Source organism: Mobula birostris, chromosome 5 (genome assembly GCF_030028105.1).
Source record: "Mobula birostris isolate sMobBir1 chromosome 5, sMobBir1.hap1, whole genome shotgun sequence".
Taxonomy (NCBI): Eukaryota; Metazoa; Chordata; class Chondrichthyes; order Myliobatiformes; family Myliobatidae; genus Mobula; species Mobula birostris.
In genome coordinates, this window is record NC_092374.1 from 137,315,149 (window position 1) to 137,331,812 (window position 16,664).

Here is a 16,664-nt window from a genome sequence, read left to right on the forward strand (position 1 = left end):
TTGGGGGAGTTCACGAAGGTCTCTCTCATGTTCTGTCTGTTAAAGCCAGCATAAAAGGCATTGAGTGCACCAGGAAGTGAAACCTTATTGTCACATATCACTTGGTTTTACTTCATAGGTAATGATAGCATTCAAGCATCCTTCTGTGTTTAAAATTTGGTCTGGACTTGCAATTCCGTATGTGAAATAACTTTCTGGAGGTCGTACCCAGACCTCTTGTACTTTCCTTGGTCACTTGATCTGAATGCCACCAATCTAGCCCTCAGCAGATTGTGGATCTCTTGGTTCTTCCAGTGTTTCTGGTTGGGGAAGACTCTGTGAGTGATTTTGTGGGGACACACACGTCCACAGTGTTTTAATTAAGTTGCTGACAACTGTGGCATATTTATTCAGATCCCCTGAGGCATTCTTGAACAGGACCCAGTCAACCAACGCAAAGCAATCCGGTAATTGCTCCTCTGCCTCTTGTGACCACTTCTTTGTTGTCCTACCACTGTTGCCTTGCTCTCTAGTCTCTGCCAGCTTGCCAGAAGGAGGACAGTTAGGTGAACAGGTTTCACAAAATTGTGGTCTACCGAATGAACAGCAGGCATTCCTGATCATTGTTGAACATTGGTGGAGTGTGATGGGACCCTGGTGCTGCAAGTGATATGTTCACGATAATTTCTTCAAGCAAGCCTGATTGAAGTCCCCAACAATTATGTGACGGGCACCAGGATTGGCTATTCCTTGTTTGCTAATTATGACACACAATACCCCAAATGTTTGCTTAACATCTGACTTTGCTAGTATACAAACTGCGGTCAGTTATAAGCAGAGTTTATAAGTATGGTTCCAAGTAGAGATTTGAAATAATTAGTAATCGCCTCTAATCATCTGATGTCTTCATCATAGTTATTAATGGAAGGTACCAATTGCCACAAAGGTTTTTGGCTTAGATTTGAGTGGAGAGTGTTAGGAGTGTTATGCATAATAGAGAAATTAGAGATTTCAGAAGGTGAAGGGGGAAAGGAACGGGGCGAAGTTAAGATGGCGTTTAACAGCGACTCCTTTGCTTGCATCCTCAGAAACAGCTTTATCTTTATCTTTGATATCTCTTTTTTCCCTTTTCAGGGTGTGGTGTGTTCGTTTGAAGAGCCTGACCTGGAGTTACACTGACTTTGGCTCTTTACGGGAATGGGACCTGCTCTCAGGGCCTCACGACCGGCCACTTTTTCATATCCCAAGGATGCAGACTGGAAGACGAGCACGCTTTTAGGGTGCTGGATTTTGTGGTTCTGGAGATGGGCTGATTCTAGGCCAGTGCCCCTGACTGAAGCGTCACGGGAGAACGGGGAACATCAGGAGCAGATGGTTAGCTGCTGGGAGTTGTGTGCCCCGAGAGCTGCGCCTTTTTGTTGCCGACTCTCCGGGCAGAAAAAGTGACACCACAGACTTTTAACATCGTAAATCAGCAAGCTGTTTGTTAAGTCTCCCCTGTTGCTGTGAAACAGAGACACCTTCTCCCCCACCGCTTACTAGGGACAGAGAGAGAGCGAGCCTGTGGTATGTTGAATTATCAGGTGAACGGTAGATTTTGGGGTACTGCAAGTCAGAGTATTGATGCTTTGCTGCACGCTTGAGTGCTCGGTGGAGGCTGCTGATTTTTTTTTGCTGGTAGGGGTGGGGGGCTTTGGGGTTCCAACAGTTTAACTGTCATTCATTCTGTGGGGCACTCTTCTGTTTTTGTGCATGTCTGTGAAGGAAGAATTTCAGGACGTATATTTCTCTGACATTAAATGCACCTATTGAAACCTACTGAGATAGGGAGGAGATGAGATAAGGAGAGAGATAAAGAAGAGGAGGGAAGAGTGTTATGTGTTGAAATTCATGTCTTTCTGCTATGTTGAAATTGACTTAAAATAAGGTGGTACAACTACAGCTCTGCTATGGTTTTAACCTTGATGTTTTTTTCCACCCATTGATATCCCAATGTGCTTTAGCCAGAAACCTTATAAATAGACGCAAATCATTTTCAACGTCATTTAATTTTAACTGCACTACATAATAAAATCATGCAGTAAACCCATGGAAATCTGGTAAAGCAAATATTAAACTTGTTGCGTAGGGCTGGACAAAGTTCTGGGAATGTCTGTCCAGGCTACCCATGTTCATCTCAGAAAATCTTTTCAAAGTCCCTTACTTCCACTGTAGGTGAACATCATCCTGATGGCTTCCTGATCAGCTCATTTTCAATGACCAAAGTTAATTACCATGATGTGCTACCTAATTAAATGTTAATGTTGCCATTCCAGCACCAGGCCTCCCAGAGTAGCTCAATCTATGTGATTCGATATCCAACATCTTTCTGCATGAGAATTCCGTCTAGGCACAGGGAGGGTGGAAGATGGCATATTAAACAAGCACATTTCCCTCTGAGCGTTTTTCTTCTGGACAGAAAACTTGAATTTCAAATAATCTTTGAAGGAAGGCAGCAGGAAGAGGAGGAGGTGAGTTCATTGCTCATGAAAGGCCCCCAGGCATGGGCAGTCAGTTCTGAGGGAGGCTGAGGTTGATTACGAATCATCTGTGAAGCAAGTGAGATGAAAGGATATAGTGATTGTGTGTACCATTGAAAAGAAAAATGCAAACGAGTTGGCAGGTAGTGGGTTGGTCAACATAAGAGAAAAAAGGGCACAGAGGGATTAAGCTATTTTTTGGTATAGGCAAAAGATGAAGGGAGAGGCTTGGATTATACGAATTCTTAACTCAGATGGTTTGTTTAGGGATAAAATAAAATACTAGTGGCTTAAACTGACTCATGATTGACTAGTAGTTCGTGGTCAATACAGCTGGAGAAATGAGGAGGAAAATATCTGACTTCCATAGAATCAGAAATAACCGAGGATACATATTTAAAATTTCTCTTTGGATAATGAATTAAAATTCTTTCTTAGGATCAGGGGAAATAAAAAGCAAGAGAAGCTGTCTCTCTTCAACCAGAGTGACCAGATATTAATACAAATACTAAGTGATCCATTAGAATGAAAATCGGACGGTAATTACGCAGAAGACATATTTTCCAGGCCTACTCGAGTTCACAATCGGCTAGATCACTTGGTATAAAGCAAATACCAAATATTGCAATCACATTCAGGGAAGAACTGGCTTGATTTCAACAAAGGATTGATTTCATATGTAATCCTCTATGCAGTTGATCGCAAGTTATTTCAATAAAAATACAGTCAAAATAGTTTATCTATTGTATTTTAAAGGCATATTAGACCACACTGACACCCATGAAGATCTGCAATGCAGCAGTAGAAATCACTTATACAGAGCTCTCCCCTCCATGGACATCACATTAAATACAAGAATGTTTTAACTATTATGAACTGTTACTTATGACTGAAAATCCTTTATATGAACAAGACCCAGGCTAAATGGAGCACTTGATATTGCCTTAATCAACTCTCTGGCTTTAGTCCAAATATATCATATATCCATTAAACAGAAATGCTCAGAAAGAAATCAAACTTATTTGCAATACCTCAATTGTAATATATTAGTTTTTACCATAAAGTTGTTCAAGCATTGAGAGGCTGGATTTTTCCATGTATTTACTTAGGCAAAAGCAATACAAATGGTGTGCAGAGGTATCTACTGGGTACTTCAATGGGTGTTGAAGATCAATTCAATCCTACTTCAGTATAATGGTTAGGATGTTGCATTAACAGGAGAGAAAAAAGTGAATTTGGAGAAGAGGACGTTAAAGATGATTTTTAAGGCGCCTACAAAGATAGGGAAGTGCAATCATTGAAAGAGAAATTACAGAGAGAAAAGTAACATTTCAGAAGGTATATCCAGGCAGTAATAAAAGAGAAAGGACTGGAAGCAGAGACCTGGAGAATACACAAGTAAAAGTTGTGAAAAGAAAGTCCATAATATACCCCCAGTAAAGTATTTGGAAATGCCTTCTTGTCTAATAGATCTTTTCCTGGCAAATATAGCTGGTTGAGTGGAGAGTGTGTCCATAGGTTTTGGAGCCCATGACCATAACTCTGTATAACACCGCCTAAGAAATCAATCAATCTCTCTCTCTCTCTCCCTCTTCCTCAGAAATAACATCTCCTCCTCGCTGACAATCAACATTGGCGCACCTCAAAGATACGTGCTTAGCCACTGCTCTCTTCTCTCTAAATCCATTACTGTGTGGTGTGGATTCGACTGTTTAATTTTAATTGTTATTCCCTTTGTAGTGTAACAATCAATTACCTACTTGTATTGTAAGTAGCCTATATATACATAACAGTTTAATTTGTCTCACTTATCCAAAGTATAATTCTGGAAGCACCTTAGTTTCTTTGCTGTGAAGGAGTATTTTATCGCTGGCTGATTTTATTACATTTTCTAGGTATTTTCTAATTGGATTATCTCTCTCTATGGAATTCTTTTATCTTTGTATATAGAAGTAGCTGTATTAGTGTTAGACGCAATCTTTTCTTTAGTTTTTCTTCAACATTGTAAGACCCCTATCACTGTCCTGTTTGTTTTCTTTGTTCAATTAATTCTTAATAAATGATCCTAAAGCAACAAATTGTATGCCTCGATCTGATTCCTAAAAGTACCTGGGATTCAAAATATACCAGATTTCTACAGTTTGACATAGTCGGCAGGATATTCACATACTGTTGTTAATTCAGAATGCTCCAAGATAATGAGAATTTTCAGCGCCTAAACAAAAGGGCTAAGAACTTCATCTTTATGTTCCTCTCTGTTGTCCGAGAGAAAAATATGTTCTGACTTCAAATGTTGGATGGGAGTTAGGATTGAGGAGACTGTTATGTCACTGCTTTAAAAAAAGGTTTGCAATTTTGTAATTAAATAGACAGGTTGGTAAAGACACATATAAGCCGATGAAGCAGAAATTAAACACGCAAGGCGGTGAAGCGTCAGAAAATTTAATTTGCACAAGCAGAGAGGCACAAAGAAAAAAGAATTCAAGGTGCGCAAGCCAGTGGGTTGCGTGAGAAAACTTAAATAGTGCAAGCTAGCAGAGCATGGGGAAAAAATTAAATTCAGGTTACAAGACAACATGTTAAAATTTCAACTGCAAACTATTAATATTTTGAGATGACAGTCAAAGTAATAAAAAGTATGAATTAAGATCAGATCAAAACAATGGCCAGGCCAAAGCTATAAAACCGACCACAGAATCTCCAGTTCCAAGTGAACAGGTAAGTGAGGTTTCTACCTGAATGAAACATTAAAGTTGGGACAAAATTGTTGGAAAAGTCCAGACCAAAAATACCAACAATGTTAAGTTTATTGAGATTAAGGAATGCATTAACATCCAAAAAATAATGCCATTGATTCAAAGATAATACCATGAGGTTGGTTTGATCAAATGTGTGAATGATTGAAAGAGTTAACGAAGTGAGTAATTTACTAATAGAAAGCAAATCAAAATTCACAATAAACTACAAAAACAGTATGTTAGAAAACAGTAAAAAGCCGAAAGAGCAAATATTTGCATTAACCAAACGAGCAGCATGTCCTGATTGCCGACGAAGCTGCAGACCAGCATGAACATGATGTGTTTTATTTGGTTGATTGTAACTTTCGAAGGATAGACAAAGTAAATCCAGACAAGGCATAATTACAAGAAGGAGTAATTTACTTGGGACAAACCATTTCCCAAGTTAAACGAGAAATCACAGAGAATCATGCAAAAGCCATTTGGTCAGCAAGGCCTCCTACAACAGTTCAGTAACTCTGGTCGTTTCTAGGTTTGTGCAACTACAACAGAGCATGGGTCAATTCATATGCTGAAACTGCTCAGCCACTCAATAAATTGCTGAAAGGCAGTAAGTGCTCAAATGACCCTGTGACTCTTGATGAAGAACAGCTGAAAGCATTTTAATACTTCAAAGGCAACATTGTGTTCTGCACTGCATTAGGAATCCCTGATACAGGTAGACCATTTACCTTGTATGTCAATGAGAAATATGGCTACGTGATGGCAGTTTTACTTCAAGAACACTGAGATCAACAGGGTCCTGCTGGTTATTACTCTGCTAAATTGCATAATGTAACATTGGGATGGTGTCTGTGTTTACGATCAGTGCAGGCAACCTATCTGGCAGTAATGGCTGCTTTGAGCATTGTGTTGGATCAAATTTTAAATGGTTGATATCCATATTCAGTACTGACTATGAATAGGGCCTCCAAATAACTGTTATTCAGTGGTCCAAGTGGTCTACTGTTCTTAAGGCACTTAATATCAACATTCAACGGGCAAGCCCAGCAAATTCAGTGACACTGTTATCACCAAACATGGAAGACTATGATGATCATGACTGTGAAAGAACAATAACATGCCAAGATATAAATGATCACAAAGAAAAGCCTTCATCGAACCCCAATCTATATATTGATGACTCCTCAATGATTGAGAGAGGAATTTGAATGGCTGGGTGGGCAGTTGTTTCTGAAACTGAAGTGCTGGTATCAGAAAGAATGGCTCCTGGTACCTCTGAGCATCAGGCAGTACGAAAAGCTTTCATTGAAGCTTGCAAATTAGCAGAAGGAAGATCAGCTGATTCTTGATGTACTTTCAGAGTTGTCCATGACTTTGGCAACTTATGACGACAAAGAGGATTTCTCACGGCTGTAGGAACTTCAATCTAGAACGGCCAATTAGTACAAGAACTGTTGGATCTCGTCCAACTGCCATCAGAAGTTGCTGTATTAGAACCTAAAAGCCACTCCAAAATGACTACAATGGAAAGCCATGGAAATGTATTCGCAGATGAAATCGCAAAAAGGGCAGCACGGGAAGCTAAAGGAAATAAAAGTACAAAGAACATACGTATGCAGCGAACCAGACAACTGGAATTATGGAAACAAAGCTGAACCCTGTATCACAAGAGTAACGTACAAGATATTTGAGAGACACAAGCTCAATACTCTAACCAGGAAAAGTGATTGTGGATGGAAAATAGTGGGAGGTTAAACAACAGAGCATGGAAATATGGCACTAGTCATAAGCTAGTAGCCCCAACTATGTTGCTCCCTTATCTGGCACAGCAAATACACTCTCATGGACACATTCAAGTACAAAAGGCACAAGCACCACAAACGTATAAAATATACATGACAAGACAGAAAATGAATCCTGGAGCAGCAGAGAAGCCACCACAATTAAGTGCCCCTGCCCCGCCTGGTCCATTTTTATATTTACATGTGGACCACATTTCTTTAACAAGGTGTCAAGGATACTCAGACATACTGGTAATAGTGGATAAGTTTTCAAGATGGGTGGAAGCTATCCCAGCAAGGAAAATTACTGGCACACACACAGCAAAAACTCCGATCAAGGACCATATTATAGATGGGGATTGCTATGTCACATTAACTCTAACCAAAGAACACATTTCACTGGGAGTCTTTGTCAGGAATTATGTTGACTGATGAACATTGAATGGTCATTTCATGGCTCACATCACCCAGTATCATCAGGACAAGTTGAACAAATGAATGGAATCATCAAATAATGATTAATTATCATGAAGAAAATGTACCATTGCCTACGGCTCTTACTGTGGTCTTGTGTAGCATCTGAGTAACCCCAAACAAGAAAGCCAAGTCCTTTCAAGATGATAACACGTCACTGCCAGGAGCCCTCGATCTCAGAGAGGGGTGTACATATTATGGCAGACAGTTTAGTTGACAACTGTGTGAAATTAACTCAGGCTTTTCAGCAGGTTTCTGCTACTTGGGAAGACCTAATAAAAGGAGAATGCAGCCTGATTCCTAATGAGTGGGTTCTGTTTAAGAAACCACTAGAGCTGGATGGGAAGGCCCCTGATCAAGTGCTGTTAATTACCAACTCAGTAGTGAAAATAAATGGTAAAATTAGGTGAGTACACACCCGCCACTGCAAGCAAACTAAAGTGGTGCCTGGCGAAAACAATGTGTTAGTAACCCCAGTCACAGTTCCTACGGGGCTGGGCTACAGTGAGCAAATCACTATCCAGCCAGAAGACTTCAAGCATGTCAATGACTACTTGACATTATGAAGTTTATTTTAATATTACTTGCTGTTTTTGCGTTTTTGCCAATTTTCCTACTCATATTGTACCAGTTTAGGCAACTCATCGCGTACACTGGTGAGTATCACATGAATTTGCCGATGCTGCCCAAACGTACTGGAAGCAATTCTCACATTCACAACCGGACAAAGACACGAGAGGGGCAAGATATAATAAAGGAGAGTGGGGTAATATACAAATTCAGGCAAGACGTTAACGCATGGCATACCAGGCTTACAGGGCAACATCGTTTAATCCTGCTGCAATTTTTTAGATGCTCTCTTTCTTACTACAATGCCAGTACATGCTATACAAGATCAGCAGACATGTGGAAATGCACAATGATCCATTTTATGAAGCAAATATGCATGCAAGCTTCAGTAATTGATTTATGAACTTTGCTCTTCATATTTTAAGTTATATTCATTTGGATAGCACAATTGTATTTAGTACAACAACTGAATGTATTTCAGATCACAGCAAATATCATACTCAGCAGGAATGGATAGATGTGTGGTGATTTCTCAGTTAAGGCAAGATGAACAATAACATTGTTGGTTGCACTGAAAAACTTGCCAACTAATGCTTTTATACTGTGTACAAGGGAAAAGGCAATGGCAATAACCAACAGAACAATTCATTTTATATATATTTCAACAAATGTTTGTCAACTTACTGCAATACTGCAGAGGAAAAAAAGGTTTGTTTATTTAAGTCAGTAAAATATGAAACTACAGGCAAGCAACACTGGATGAAATAATCAAAATTACAATTTCCTAGGATGTGGATGTCAGGAGAATGTAGTGTACAAATCAGCAGTTACAGAAGGTCGTGATAAACAGGGCACACGGTTCAGACACCTAGGAGTTCTGAGTCCCTATGGATTTTCCAGGAAAGAACACAAAGCAACTGGGGCTGGAAGGGAGATGTGAGAATTGAAGGATGTATGGAAGGGATCAGAGATGGCGTTGTCTGTGATTAAAGAGTAAGTATTCATGCTGTGAATTAAACAAGTATGCAATAAAAAGGGAAAAACACCCCTGCATCTCAATCACAGATTTTAAAAAATTCTACTTCAAGAAACAAAAAAAAAAGTTGGTCGAGAATCAAGTTCAATGATCAATTTGTATAAGGAGTTGCTTGATACCTTAGGAAGTAATCTGGAGCATCACTAGAGCTTCAATAATGGCTGACTAATAGTGATGATAAAATCACGTTATGAAATACTCAATGGCTCTGGTAACCCAGGTTCAATTCAGACTTTCTCTGCTCTCCGTGTGGAGTTTGCAAGTTGTCTTTGTGACCCCAGGGATTTCCTCTGGAAGCTCTGTTTTCTCCCCCATTTCCTAAAGATGTGAGGGTTGATAAGTTGTTTGGGCATTGTAAATTTTCTCCAACGTAACTGAGTGGCAGACTCTGAGGGGGAGTAGATGGGAACCTAGATTGATGAGGTTATGGGGAAAATTCAGTGTCTCGGGAAACGCAGGAATATTAAATACAGTAAAGAATTATATCCTTTAACTGCAATAACTATAGATTATTTGTTTTTAAGCATTACTGAAGGTCCCAGACTTCTAGCCAGTATAAGAGCCTTCACCCCTACTCTATGGGCAAGTCAGTTCTTAATCCAAACTTGCAATTCACTCTGGATCCAATGCACTTTTATCTTCTGAATCAACCCATCATGAGGGACCTCATCAAATGCCTTACTAAAGTCCATGCTAGATAACATCTCGTCAGAATCAGAATCAGGTTTAATATCACTGTAATACGTGATAATATAGAAAAAAATCAATTACAGTCAGTATATATAGGTATAATAAATAGTTAAATTAAAAATAATTCAAAAACAGAAATAATAAAAAAGTGAAGTAGTGTTCATGGGTTCAACGTCCTCTTAGAAATCATTTGGCAGAGAGGAAGAAGCTGTTCCTGAATCGCTGAGTGTGTGCCTTCAGGCTTCTGTACCTCCTACTTGACATTAACAATGAGAAGAGGGCACGGCCTGGGTGATGGGGGTCCTTAATAATGGACACCACCTTTCTGAGGCACTGCTCCTTGAAGATGTCTTGGATACTATGGAGGATAGTACCCAAGATGGAGATGACGAATTTTACAACTTTCTGTAGCTTCTTCCAATCCTGTGTAGTAGCTTCCCCCCCCCCCCATACCAGACAGTAATGCAGCCTCACCAAGCTCCCATTTCACCTCCTCAAAATTCTCAATCAATTTGTAAGGCATGACCAAAGCCATGCTGACTGTCCCTAAGCAAGCCATGCTGTTTCAAATGCACAAAAATTCTATCCTTCAGTATTCTCTCCAACAGTTGATTTAAACTCACGTGAGGTTCACTGGCTCACGTGGATTATCCCCATTTCCTTTTATGAACAAAGTCACAATATTGGCTACTCTCCAGTCCTCTGAGACCTCACCTGTTGCAAGAAAGGACGCAAAGATATTTGTCAAAGCCATAACACCCTCCTCACTTGCTTCTTTCAATATTATGGGTTATATAATATCAGGTCATAGGGACTTGTTCAATTTAAGTGTTTTTCAGAAGACCCTCTTCCTTAACCTCAAAAATTCCAAGCACATTAGCGAACTCCACTCTAGTATACTATCCTCCAAATCCTTATAGAACATAGAATAGTACAGCACAGTCCTTGGTAAATACCAACAGAAGGTACACATTTAATACCTCAGCCACTTGCTCTGAATCCAAGCAAAAATTTCCTCCTTTATTCTTGAGTGGATCTATCCTCTCCTTAGTTATCCTCTTTTTCTTCATACAGGTAAAAGCATATTGGGATCCTTCGTGAGGACTACCTCACTAATTTTCCCTCTTTTTGCACTACTTATTTAATTTACATAAATATTTTTTCTTGTTGTAAGTTACTTTTTAAATTATATTTTGCAATACATTGCTGCCAAAAAGCAACAAACTTCATGACATGCCAGATGCCAATGATACTACACCAGATTCTCATTCTGATTCCATGATCCTGTTCACCAAGGAGATTTCATGACCCCTTTTAGCCTTCCTAATTGCCTGCTTCAGCACTTGCTACTATCTTTATATTCCACAAGGGCCCTGTCTGATTTTAGCTTTCCAAACCTTACGTATGTTTCCTTTTTCTTCCTTACTAAATTTAGGACTTTGGTTATCCAAGGTCCCTTTACCTTACCATCCTTGTCCTTGCTCCTTACTGGAACATGCCAGTCCTGAACTCTGATCAGCTGGTCTTTAAAAAACTCTCACATGTCAGACATGGTCTTGTCTAATGACAGCTGCTCCCAATCAACACCCATTAGCTCCTGACTTATCCTGTCATAACTTACCATCCCCAATTTAGTACCTTCCTGCAAGATCCAATTTTATCGTGATTCATAACCATCTTAAAACATAATGAGTCATGGTCACCATTCCCAAAATGTTCACCTACTGAATAACCAGATAGGTAGAATGAGCAGATGAAATGACAAGTGTTACATTTTGGTAGAAAGAGTAAGAGGTAATGCAGATTTTAAATGGTTTAAAAAGAGAAGGATCTGAAGCTTTATTTACTTAATTCACAGAAAGTAGCAAAAAGTTTGAGAAAGTTGGTAAAATAAATATGGGGCCGTGGGCTAAATAACTATAAGGATCGAGTTCAAGAACCAGGCAGTCATGGTGAATCTCAGTAAAACACTCATTGGGCCACAAATGGAAACATATCAAATTTTTGGAAAGATATGAAGGCACTGGAGAGAATGCAGAGGAGATTTAGCAAAAGTATTCCAGGGATGAGGAACTTTGGTTAGTGAATAAACCAGAGGAGATTGAGCTTTTTTTTTCAGGGGATAATGATAAAGGTATTTAAAATCATGAAAGATAATGATAGCAGACATAAAAACTGTTTCCATCTAGGGCAAGGAGCAGAAAGAAAATGACCTGGAATGAAGGTGACTGGCAAAAGAACAAAAATTAACATGATTTGTTTTTTTAAATGAAATACCATGTGGTTAGTATCTGGAAAGCACTGCTGGGGTAGTTGCAGCTGCATTGAGAAGAGAGCCAAATGTGTTTCTACAATGAGAGAATTTGCTTTGGGGAGATGGTGGGGAAGTGAGACATAGCATTAGGTGCAAAGCAACAATATTCCAGACTGCCTAGAAATGAAATGCATTTCAGAAGTTTCTCCAGATGTTCTTCTGTGCTTCTCACGTCTGTCTCCATCAAATCAGAATTGTTCACAGTACCTACTTACAAATACAATATCATTTTGGAGAGGCCGCGTGCGCTGCGTCGCGCCATCTTCTCCTCCCCTCCCCTTCACTATATTTGTCTTGCAATATAGTGAATTGCAAGACAAAAGGCACAAAAGGGGTACAGCCAAGTTATTGAAAGCAAAGTTAGTAAAGGAGTAAATCATATTCATCATGGAGGGTTAAAGACAGGATTAAATTCAGAACAGCATCTATAAACAATATACAGTATGTCAAATGAGTTCCGTTCTATGTAAGTAGCACCTACCAGATGTACCTATACCACAGTATGGGTGCAAAGACCAACCAATGAAATTTTAAGTAAACTATGAAGCCACTCATTGGACTTCCAAAAGCTGCACTCAACCTTGAGATGGTGCCATTGAAATGTACAAGATTTATGCTGTCAAAGTACAGCAACAAATAAACTCTTCTCGGGCTTCCAGCAGGTACAGGTATCGATTTCAACCATCATTTCAATGACAAACTCTGCCATGTTCATCAGGGATGATGCCTTGCCATTCCTAGTCTGGTGGTATTTATACCCCGCTACCCCCAGAGTGGTTCGTCCTCATCAGTCAGGGTCTGAAAGAATGCAGCAGGCCAGGCAGCATCTCTACGAAGAGGTACAATCGACGTTTCGGGCTGAGACCCTTTGTCAGGACTAACTGAAGGAAGAGCTAGTCTTACTAGCTCTTCCTTCAGTTAGTCCTGATGAAGGGTCTTGGCCCGAAACATTGACTGTACTTCCTCCTAGAGATGCTGCCTGGCCTGCTGCGTTCACCAGCAACTTTGATGTGTGTTGCTTGAATTTCCAGCATCTGCAGAATTCCTCGTGTTTAGGGTCTGAAACAGGAAGCTTTAGAGACTGTGGTGACATTAGAAATGCTTTACACTCTGGCATGGTGCAGAGGACTAGAAGATTGTAAATGTCACTCCACTCTTTAAGAAAGGAGGAAGGGAGCAGAAAGGAAATTATAGGTCAGTTAGCCTGACCTCAGTGGTTGGGAAGATGTTAGAGTCAGTTGTTAAGGATGAGGTGATGGAGTACTTGGGTGACACAGGACAAAATATTACAAAGTTAGCATGGTTTCCTTCAGGGAAAATCCTGCCTGACAGACATGTTGGAAATCTTTGAAGAGATTACAAGTAGGATAGATAAAGGGGATGCAGTGCATGTTGTACATTTGGATTTTCAGAAGGCCTTTTTCAAGGTGCCACACACGAAGCTGCTTACCAAGTTAAGAGCCCATGGTATTACAGGAAGTTACTAACATGGTTGGAGCATTGGCTGATTGGAAGAAGACACTGAGTGGGAATAAAAGGATCCTTGTCTAGTTGGCTGCCAGTGACTAGTGATGTTCCACAGGAATCGGTGTTGGGACCACTTCTTTTTTTTGCTGTATATAAATTATTTAGATGATGCAATAGCTGGCTTTGTTGCCAAGTTTGCAGATGATATGAAGATTGGTGGAGGGACAGGTAGTATTGAGGAAACAGGTAGGATGCAGAGCTACTTAAGACTTAGATTAGGAGAATGGGCAAGAAAGTGGAAAATGAAATAAAATATTGGAAAATACATGGTTATGCACTTTGGTAGCAGAAATAAATGTGCAGACTATTTTCTAAATGGGGAGGGAGAAAATCCAAAAATCTGAGATGCAGAGGGACTTGGGAGTTCTTGTGCAGAACACCCTAGAGGTTAACTTGCAGGTCAAGTCGGTGGTGAGGAAGGCAAAAGCCATGTTAGTATTCATTTTAAGAGGTCTAGAACAAGGATGTGATGCTCAGGCTTTATAAGGCACTGGTGAGGCCTCACCTTGAGTACTGTAAACAGTTATGGGGCCCTCATATTAGAAAAGATATGCTGGCATTGAACAGGGTCCAGAGGAGGTTCACAAGGGTGATTCCAGGAATTAAAAGGTTATCATATGAGGAACATTTGATGGCTCTGGGTGTGTACTCACTGGAATTCAGAAGGATGAGGGGAGATCTCAATGAAACCTTTTGATTATTGAAAGACCTAGACAGAGTAGATGTGGAAAGGATGTTTCCCATGGTGGGAGAGTCTAGGACAAGAGGGCATAGCCTCAGGATAGAGGGGCGCCCTTTCAAAACAGAGATGTGGAAAAATTTCTTTAGCAAAAGGGTGGTGAATTTGTGGAATTTGCCTCCACATGCAGCTGTGGAGGCCAGGTCGTTGGGTGTATTTAGATCATAAGATCATAAGACATAGGAGCAGAATTAGGCCATCCAGCCCATCAAGTCTGCTCCGCAATTCAATCACAGCTGTTCCTTTTTTTTCTATCTCCTCCTCAACCCCAGTTCCCAACCTTCTCCCCGTAACCTTTGATGCTGTGTCCAATCAAGAACCTATCAATCTCTGCCTTAACAGCACCTTCTCTCTTGTAGCAGTAGCTGCACCCCCTTCTCTTCCTCCACACACTACAACATCAAGCACACTGCTAGTGTCTTCCACAGTTAGTTTGGCCAACTCCTCTGTCACACCACAGTAATTTCCCTTACTCCACTGAAATACTGCTACATCAGACTTTACCTTCTCCATATCAAATTTCAAGTTGAACACAATCATATTGTAATCACTGGTTCCTAAGGATTCTTTTACCTTAAGCTCCCTAATCGCCTCTGGATCATTACATAACACCAAATCCAGTATGGCTTATCCCTTAGTAGGCTCAACAACAAACTGCTCTAAAAAGCTATTGCTTAGGCATTCAACAAACGCACTCTCGAGATCCATTACCAACCTATTTTTCGTCCCAATCGACCTGCATGTTAAAATCTCCCATGACTACCATTTAAGGCAGAGATTGATTGGACACAGCATCAAAGGTTACAGGGAGAAGGCCAGGAACTGGAGTTAAGGAGGAGAGTAAAAACAGATATGCCATGATTGAATGCAGATTCTGCTCCTATGTCTTATGGTCTAATCAGGTTTCCGCTCTCCCATCTTGTTTACAACACATACAAACAAGATGGAAATGAATGCTGCTTGATGCTTTCTGCAATTTATGAATCTAAAGAATCAAGGGAGCTTAGATATTGATTTTTGTGTAGTAGACTATAAGATGCCTATACTTGGAGGCAGTATAATACAGCAAAAGAGATCAATAAAGGGTACACTAAATAGGATCACAAAGATTTAAGTAATCTCTTCTGTTATGCAACACGCAGATAACTAGGCGAGGTTTTCAAATAGCATGAAAAGTGGAAGACAAATACAATCCCACCAGGTTGATGAGCAAAGCAACTGTTCCCCCCACCCCCACCGTCTGCTTCTACCCATCTGCCTCTCTCTCCAAACACCATCACTCCCCTTCCCTCATCAATCCACTGATCATCTACTGGCCCCTGTCTCATCGTTCTCTCTAATTAATCTCTTTCTCCACTCAGTCCCTGATGCGGGGTATTGACAAGACACAGAGACAATTTATTTCCTCCCACAGGTGCTGCTCGACTTGCTGAGCTCCTCCAGCAGTTTATTTCCTGCTTCAAAATTCAGCATCTGTAACCTTTTGTGTCTCCATAGCAACTGTGCACAGAGCTCAGAACGTGTTGAGGAATCAAGTGTCAAGCTGAGAATTTGCTGAGATTGAGGAGGCTGTGGGTCAAAAGTGGAGCCACTACACTATGAAGATGACAGAAATAGTTTTCCTCCATTTGAATAGAAAACAAGATTTTCAGACAGTATGCGAAGGATGGGTCCTGGCATGGTGATGAGGAAAGTCTACATACTCTCCTCATCAACATATCAGTATGAAATGCCTACATACCATTGGAGAAGAGTTTTGTTTGTAATCAACATGGTGTTAGTAGAATTTCAATGAAGACTTGAAACTTCAATGGCGACAACACCCAAGACTTAGTTCAATGCCTCATGCAAAGTCGGTGCAACAATCTCGCACAAACATCAGTTGATAGAACATACAAATAGAGCTCTGACAGATGCAAAGATGCTCAATAGTTCTATTTAATATTACAGAATATGTACAATATACAACCCGAGTATCTGTGCTAATGCACAATGAAGCTGAAAAAAACCCACAGAATTTATTGATCCCATTTCACCCCACCTCTCTCTCCCTCTCTCTAAAATAAATTCCAGAAAGACAGTGCATCTCTGAATTTTTTTTAATTAAGATTGAGCTAACAAAATAACCATTAAAAAAAAGGGAAATCAGAGGTCAGAATCAGAATTAATACCACTGGCACATGTTGTGAAATTTGTTGTCTTTGTGGCAGCAGTACAATGCAATAGACAATGATAGAGAAAAATGTGGATTACAGAAATGTATATAAAATAGTTAAAAAAAAGTAGTGCAAAAA

At 40.1% G+C, this 16,664-nt stretch overlaps 1 protein-coding gene across 1 annotated transcript in view; it reads right to left on the bottom strand.

Moving 5' to 3' along the window:
- The window catches only part of LOC140197991 (glypican-6-like), a 797,317-nt gene that overhangs the window by 715,453 nt on the left and 65,200 nt on the right, over positions 1-16,664 (bottom strand). The window lies entirely within an intron of this gene.